The sequence below is a fragment of the Pavona decussata genome, unplaced genomic scaffold (assembly GCF_977016875.1).
Source record: "Pavona decussata unplaced genomic scaffold, jaPavDecu1.1 SCAFFOLD_27, whole genome shotgun sequence".
NCBI classification, from domain to species: Eukaryota; Metazoa; Cnidaria; class Anthozoa; order Scleractinia; family Agariciidae; genus Pavona; species Pavona decussata.
In genome coordinates, this window is record NW_028145450.1 from 871,263 (window position 1) to 878,798 (window position 7,536).

Below are 7,536 nucleotides of genomic sequence, written 5' to 3' on the forward strand. Positions count from 1 at the left end.
CTCTCCCTTGCGCCGCGCGTTTCTCGCGCGCCCAATTTTCCCCTCTCCCTTCCTCTTTCTAGCGCCTGCCACGCAGGCTATTAGTAGTTAATCTCATTAGTTATTACATTTTATTCTTATCTTGTAATTGTATAATATTGTGGCTGAAAAGCCCTGTAAAGGGAGCTTCAATAAACGTATGCATCTATGTATGTATGTATGTATGTATGTATGTATGTATGTATGTATGTATGTATGTATGTATGTATGTATGTATGTATGTATGTATGTATGTATGTATGTATGTATGTATGTATGTATGTATGTATGTATTGTTGAAGGAGTAAATAAAAACGAGGCATAAATAATAATATAAAACATAAACGTGAAATCAACTGATCCGCTGACCCCCCTAGTAAGAGCACCACCGGCGCTCAGCAAGATTTGGGGTTCAACGAACACCCCTATCGAAACCCTACCTACGCGCCTGGTTTAAGTTCTCCCTGTTTTGCTTCTGTGCACGCGTGGTGAAGCCAGAAATGGGCAAAACTAAAGGAAAGTGGAGCACCGCGTAGTTCCTTACTTGATTCTTCTCCGATTTGTGAAGTTCATTATCGATCGAACCAGGAGTTCTTGCCACTGTCTGCGAGTACTCTCTTTTTGTCATTACAAAATTTTCTTTTTCCCTTCTTCTGTGGTCCTGGCTTCGCTCTGTTTGTGTCCAAGGACTTTGGTTTCTTCTAGGGCTTTTCAGGACGGCAAAATCCTTCCAATGTCAACGACAATTCTCGACAAGTAATGTATGACACTCTGGCCAATGGAAACAAAAAAATACGAATGAGAAATAGAAGCTTCTGGATGAACCACTTTTCCGCGAACAGGTCAGTGGAGAGTTCACGCCTTTTTGAAATTGTCATACCTCGATGGTTAGTTAACTTTCATTTATAAAGTTATTTTACTCATTTTCTTGCGCAGTTTTGAAGATTTCAGTTTTCTGTTTTAAATTGTTAAATTGATAATCAACTTTAATTTGGCTGAAAATAGATTTTTTTCCCTAAAAGTATCTCCGCGAACCTTTGGAAAAGCCTTAATTCAGTTTATTGAAAAAATGGTTGCTTTAATGAAAGTTTTATCTTCAATTTAAGAGGAATTCGTGATCTCAACAAACGTAACGTTAGTTATAAACCAGAAAGAGCCTTACACATTAGCCACATAGTTTGGGTGGGTGCCCTGTGCTAAGACTCACGCAACTCCATTGCGCTGCAACAAAACTGTTTGTTTTTAATAGAATCAACCTCGTTACATCTAAGAAAGGAACAGGTAGTTTAAACGATGAAAGTTTGTACTCCACTTTTAGCAGAGAACCCGTAATCAGAATACTAATGGGCTAAAAAAGGGGGCTAAAACCGTGTATTGTGCAGTCAGTTTTGGCGCAATATAAAAGTCTCATTTTTTTCAGTTAAAACCTAAACTCCATCACTTGTTTTGCTTTCTTTTTACTCGCTTCTAGCCAGGACAACGCAGAGTTCTTTCCACTGTTCCACCAAGACAATTCCATGTTTTTGGACTTTCTCCCACAAGAAATTCACAGAATCCCATACAGAGCCTCTTTGTCTTTTAACCGGCCGCTATTGAATTGTTATGAAAATAATATTCATTTCTCTGTATAATATCTGTGTCACGTTCGGCACATGCGCAGTATATATGCCGCCTGATTTGCATATGTGGATTAGCAGCTTCATAATATTTTTCAAAGTTAATAACCGTCATATCAGTTCTGAGATGCCAACCTCTAAAGATCTGAAATCTGGAGATTTTTTCTTCTGAGCACCCCCCCCCCCCCATTTATCACCCTACCCTCCCCCCTAAACAAAATTGATGCACTTACCCCCTCCCCCCCCCCCCCGTTGACACAAAATTCGCACAGCACTGGAGCTTTATCTGTCCTGCTTTTTAATGGGTTGAACGTTTGTCCAATCAGAAAGTCGTTTATATTGCAATGATGACAAAAGCGTATTTTCTTTTGTTTCCGTCAAAGTTTGTGGCAGACTGGTTAAAGCAGGAATGCAAATGCAGCCATGACACAATATTTCTTAAATTTAAGGAACATTTGAGTTGAAATACTAGCCTATTATGCAAATAAAACGCCAAGTCGCGCTTTTATCCGGGAGGTTTAGTCACCCGTACGGGAGGCCGGGAGATTCGTTCCATATGCGGGAGACTTCCGGATAATCCGGGAGAGTTGGCATTAGTGCCACCAAATTAAGGATTTCTCTTCGAAGGATGCTAACTTGTATAAAAGACTGAGTAAAAAAACTAAGACCTATTGAAAACAACATTAGCAATGATTGTTCACGTAGACTTTCATTGATGTTCATTTTTTAAGCTCCTCCCATCTCGAAATAAGGGAGACTTGCTCTTTATTATATTTACCGACAAATGATCATGGCCGGATTTCATTTCTCGGATACACGCCTGAGGTCTAGAAAAATTCTACTGCATGGAGTCACAAGCCGAACGTGAGTGATTCCACTTATTACAAGCTAAACCACATGAGTGACAAAAGGAGCAGATGCTCGACGATAAACGGAGTCCCTGATGTAACCGAACTGACGGGAGCGGTATAATGACTTGATACAGGAGTTAAATTATGAAAGAGACTTTTAATGAAAAAACGCCAAAAAAGGGTCTTTAATGATTTTAACCTTCCATAATCGTACCTTTACTTTCATCTATCGCGAAACAAATAATATTCTCTATTTTAAAAAAACGACAACAACAGTTTTTAGATCGTATAAAAGACATGTTTCGATGGAACACATCGTCAGTTTATCTATTAATGTTCCGCTCATAATCAGTGTCTACGTTTTGAAGAGAGTTACGAATAGACGGCATGTATTTGGGGGAACTAGAAACGAACCGTGGACAAATGTTTACTCTGTCGGAAAATTTACCAAATTTGCATAAAGATGTCAAAGGTACGTGTTTAAAGCAATAAAGCGAACTTATTTAAGGTCATATTACACACTGAAACGCAGTATGCAGTTGTATTAATTCCTTATTTAATTCATGCAGTTTGCTTACAGGTGTCGGTTGTGACTCTCATTAGAGCTATAAACAAATAGGGGCACCACACTTATTGTGAAACATATCGCTAGATCTGAATCATTAAGCTCACCATGGCCGAACAGTTCTGCGATTACAATTTGAAGAGACTTGAGCAACTTGTGCAGTTTCATGGGACTGCTGTGTCCTCGTTGTCTGTGTTACACTTTGTTTTTTCTCCCGTGGCAGCGTTTGGAAATGTTCTTGTTATTCGCGCCCTGTGGAAAGCCTCATCGATGCCCGCTAATATAAAGAAGTCCTTCCTGAGTCTTTCTGTCTCTGATCTTGCCGTGGGATTGTTTGCCCAGTTGATGCTCGCAGTGGTGCTTAGGATGGCAGCGGATGGAGGTCATAACTTTGACTTACGCTGTCCGACAATTTTAACTGTTTGTTATTTCTCTTTATTTCTTCTCGTTTGCGCATCATTTTTGAATGTAACCGCCATTGCTGTCGATAGACTCCTAGCTATTACTCTTCACCTACGATACCGGGAACTTGTCACTTCAAAGCGCGTCATAATAGCCTTAGTATCAGTTTGGCTCACAAGTAGTGGGGCTGCTTCTCTGCACGTTTCGCTTAATACACGCAATGCCCTGATGGTGGCTGTGATTGTTGGATTTCTTGGAATTCTCTTGACAACAGTAGCGTACGTTCGCATTTACAGAGCTGTAAGACATCATCAGAATCAAATCCACAGTCAACTTCAGCAACAAAATGCGCAAGCAATGGAACTATTCCGGGAGAAAAAGTCCGCTTTTAATACTGTGTATTTCTATGTAATTTTTGTCGCGTGCTATTTTCCGCATTTTTGCTGTACAATATTGTTAACAACAGACAAGACTCAAAATTACTTTTTGGTTGGCTCATTACTTGACATTTTTTTTCATTCTTCTCAATTCGTCGTTAAATCCTGTAGTTTACTGCTGGCGATATCGAGAAATTCGTCAAATTATGAAAAGCACGGTGAAAAAAATATTCCGCATCACCGACAGTTAAGGTGGAATAAAGATGCTTTCTTTATTTTTTTCTTTCACTTCGAACTAATATGTACTGTATAAGTTATTATGCAACATGTCTTAAGCAGGAACTAAATGAACATTTGTTGAACAGCGAAATAATTTCTTAACTCGTAAACTTAATGTTAGTTGCGGGACAACAGTGCTATTTCACATCATGAAGGAAAAGTAAAAAAATGTACGCCGAAATGCAGAACAAGAAAAAATATAAGTAATAATCGTATGCATGAAAAAATGTTACACAAAGTAACTTCGTTTTTGGCTTACATTCTTTATGATTCTATTATGGTCTATAAGTGCATGAATGGAAGAGCCCTTGGCTATCTTATTAACAAATGTACACGTAGATCAGAACTTCATGACAGAAATCAGAGTTTAAAAGTGTTGACGGGCCTGCACGACTCCTGCAGTTCGCTAAAAGATTGGTCTTAAAGCCTTTATAGCGTTTCTCTGCTTCATGAGATGTTAATCTTGATCATGAAGGGAAAAACTCAAATATACTGAATGGAGATTTTCTTTATGATCATTCTGAGCCGTTAGGAGAATTTTCTTCATATGCCATTGGATATGCTAGCTCTGTGGCATTTGCTTAGGTTCACCGGCTCGGATTAACTGCAAGATATTAGACAGCGCTAAATAAATGCTATTTACGAAGACATAGGATCCGGGGATTTCTTAACTGACTCGTGATTTCATGCTTATCTGCAGTGAGATTGCAGGCTGTTCGTTTATCACGTATATGAGAGTCTAAAAGATCCGTGTCTTTAGGAGACAGCGCTAAATATATGTCATCTATGAAGACATAGGATCCGTGGAATTCGTTACTCGTGATTTCAAGTTGTTGCTATAACCTGCGGTGAGATTGCAGGGTGTTCGTTTATCACGTATATGATATTCTATCAGATCCACGTCTTTACAAAGTTGATTACTGTTGTCTCTCGCTTTCGAGAGCTTTGGCATCATGCAGTTGTTTTCAGCTCTGTTGCTCAGTTCGTGACTGAAAGACGAGTATTATGTTCTTGGAGCTGACATGTATCTCCATTGTTTTGTGCGTTAGCTCGCATCCGGCAGATATTCAAACCTAAGACAGTCAGTAACTGTCATGGGAGTCTCTAGGATGCTTCAGCGATTTCTTCTGACAAGTGTTTAGTGTTGTTTCTCAGGCAAGACTGCAGTTTCGATTCTCTATGAATCTCATCAGTTGCCACTGAAAGTTCTGTCAGCGTCGTGCTTTAGTGACATGATGCCAGCCAGGGATGAAAGGGGTGTAGAGCGGTTATTTCTGATGAGCGGTTCGTTGGGTACCCCTGAGAAATACGCAATATAACAAATATTTAAATCTGCCGAGATGCAGATTAAAAACTGGGCAGCGATCCTTTGCCTATAGAGGGGCTACCTGCTGGAACAGACTTCCCAAAGACCTCAAAGAAGTTGTGAACTCTGGTACTTTTAAGAAGAGACTTGTAAATATGCTGTTAACATAAAATTGATTTATCTTTATTTCCCTTAGTAGTTAATATCATTAGTTATTTCATTTTATTCTTATCTTGTAATTTTAATATATTGTGGCTGTAACGCCCTGTAAAGGGAGCTTCAATAAACGTATGTATGTATTGTTGAAGGAGTAACTAAAAACGTGGCACAAATAATAATATAAAATATAAAGGTGAAATCAACTGATCTGTATTTAGTTTTTGTTGCTGTAAAATGACGTACAAATGCCCTTTTATTTATTTATTTTTTATTTTCTCTTTCCTTGCTTCCTTCCTTTCTTTCTTTCTTGCTTAAAATATTTTGATGTGTAGTTTATCCCGGTATCTTTTGGGGATTTTTGTCGTATTTTTAACGACTTAGAATAGAAACTCTGTTTCGTTGCTGCTCAATCTCAATTTTGATTTGGTGGATTCATTCGGAGAAAGCAAAGTTCCAGAAAAAGGAAAAGGTTGGAGAGGGCTCTGAAAGCAAGCGGCACAGTATGGAACGTCATGTGAGAATAAAACATGTGCCCAGAAAACCTAAGTAGAAATTTATTACAAAACGATCGATGCTGTGTAGTCTGAGTTCCTGATAAGTCAGTATTCATGATACTGTGCGAGAGATACGGTGCCTACTTTTGTTAAGTCTGCGCAAACGTTCTGCGCATCTTGAGATACTCGGATTTCCTATGGGTGGTGCCTCTAATACTGGGATATTTTTGCGCGGTTTAAAACTATATTATTACGGAGAAAGCAGAACTTAGCAAGTGCTCTTGGTGTTTAAAACGAAAATTGGGCGTAACCATGCATTTTTCAGAGTTAAGAAAGCTTCAATTTGGATAAAAAACGCCATACATTACTTTGTATTTTACTACTTTTTAGAATAATTGTTGTTAAATTATCTAAAAAAAGAATGCCCGACTCTCGCCAATTTTCTTTTTGGATCCCTATAGTCCTTGCTAAAAACTCCCTATCCCGCATAGTCATAAACTGTGCAAAAATACTTTTGTAAAAGGAGGCACCAGTTCAATCTTGTACATCATTATTGATTTATTTACAAGGCGTTGACGGTCCAGTTTAACCCAGTTTACCATCCGCAACAATTCATTAGCACTACGATCGTAATTTGAAAACGTTTTCACGCGTGTAGCTCACATTTTGTAATTTTTGTAACTTTTGAGAAAGACTCTTCGCACAGGATCCCCACACCGAACTGCAGTAATCGAGATGAGGTTGGACTAATGAATTGTTAATGGAAAGTAAAGTCTCATATGGAACCAAATACCTAATACGTTTAATGGCGCTAATACGAGAAGCAATCTTTTTAGAAAGTTCATTGATATGAAACTCCCAAGTAAGATTTTCATCAATGTGTACACCTAACTGAGGAAATAACAGTCGAGACTCGTTTTATCGGAAACTGGTTGATATTAGCAGTAGGATTCGCTGTAAAATGTAAAAGCCTTTGCTTGGAACCAATCAGAAGGAATTCTGTCCGGCTTTGTCATATTTAAAGTTAGTTTGTTGGCTGCAAGCCAGACATGAATTCTCTCCAAATCAAGATTAGTAAAACTAGTTATTTCGTCAACATCACTACCAGCAAAAGTAATACTAGTGTCATCGGCGTACATCCTTGGTTGGGAATGCTGGAGGCAGTTAGGCAAATCATTTATATATAATAGAAATAGAAGGGGCCCAAGAATCATTCCCTGTGGAACAACACAGCGAAGGAACATTTTGGACGATTTATTCCCTAACGGTTACAGTAGCAGAAACTGACCCCCCCCCCCCCCCCCTCCCCATTGCTGAAGGAAGAAAACAATGGCTACTTAATAGGGTCAAGATAAAAGGGTTTTCCCTAAGAGCAACATCTTTATTGGTGACAGAATCTATACTCAACCCCCTTTCCTGAGTTACTAAAAACAAAGGCAAGAAAAACCTGGCTGCAAAGGCACAAATGA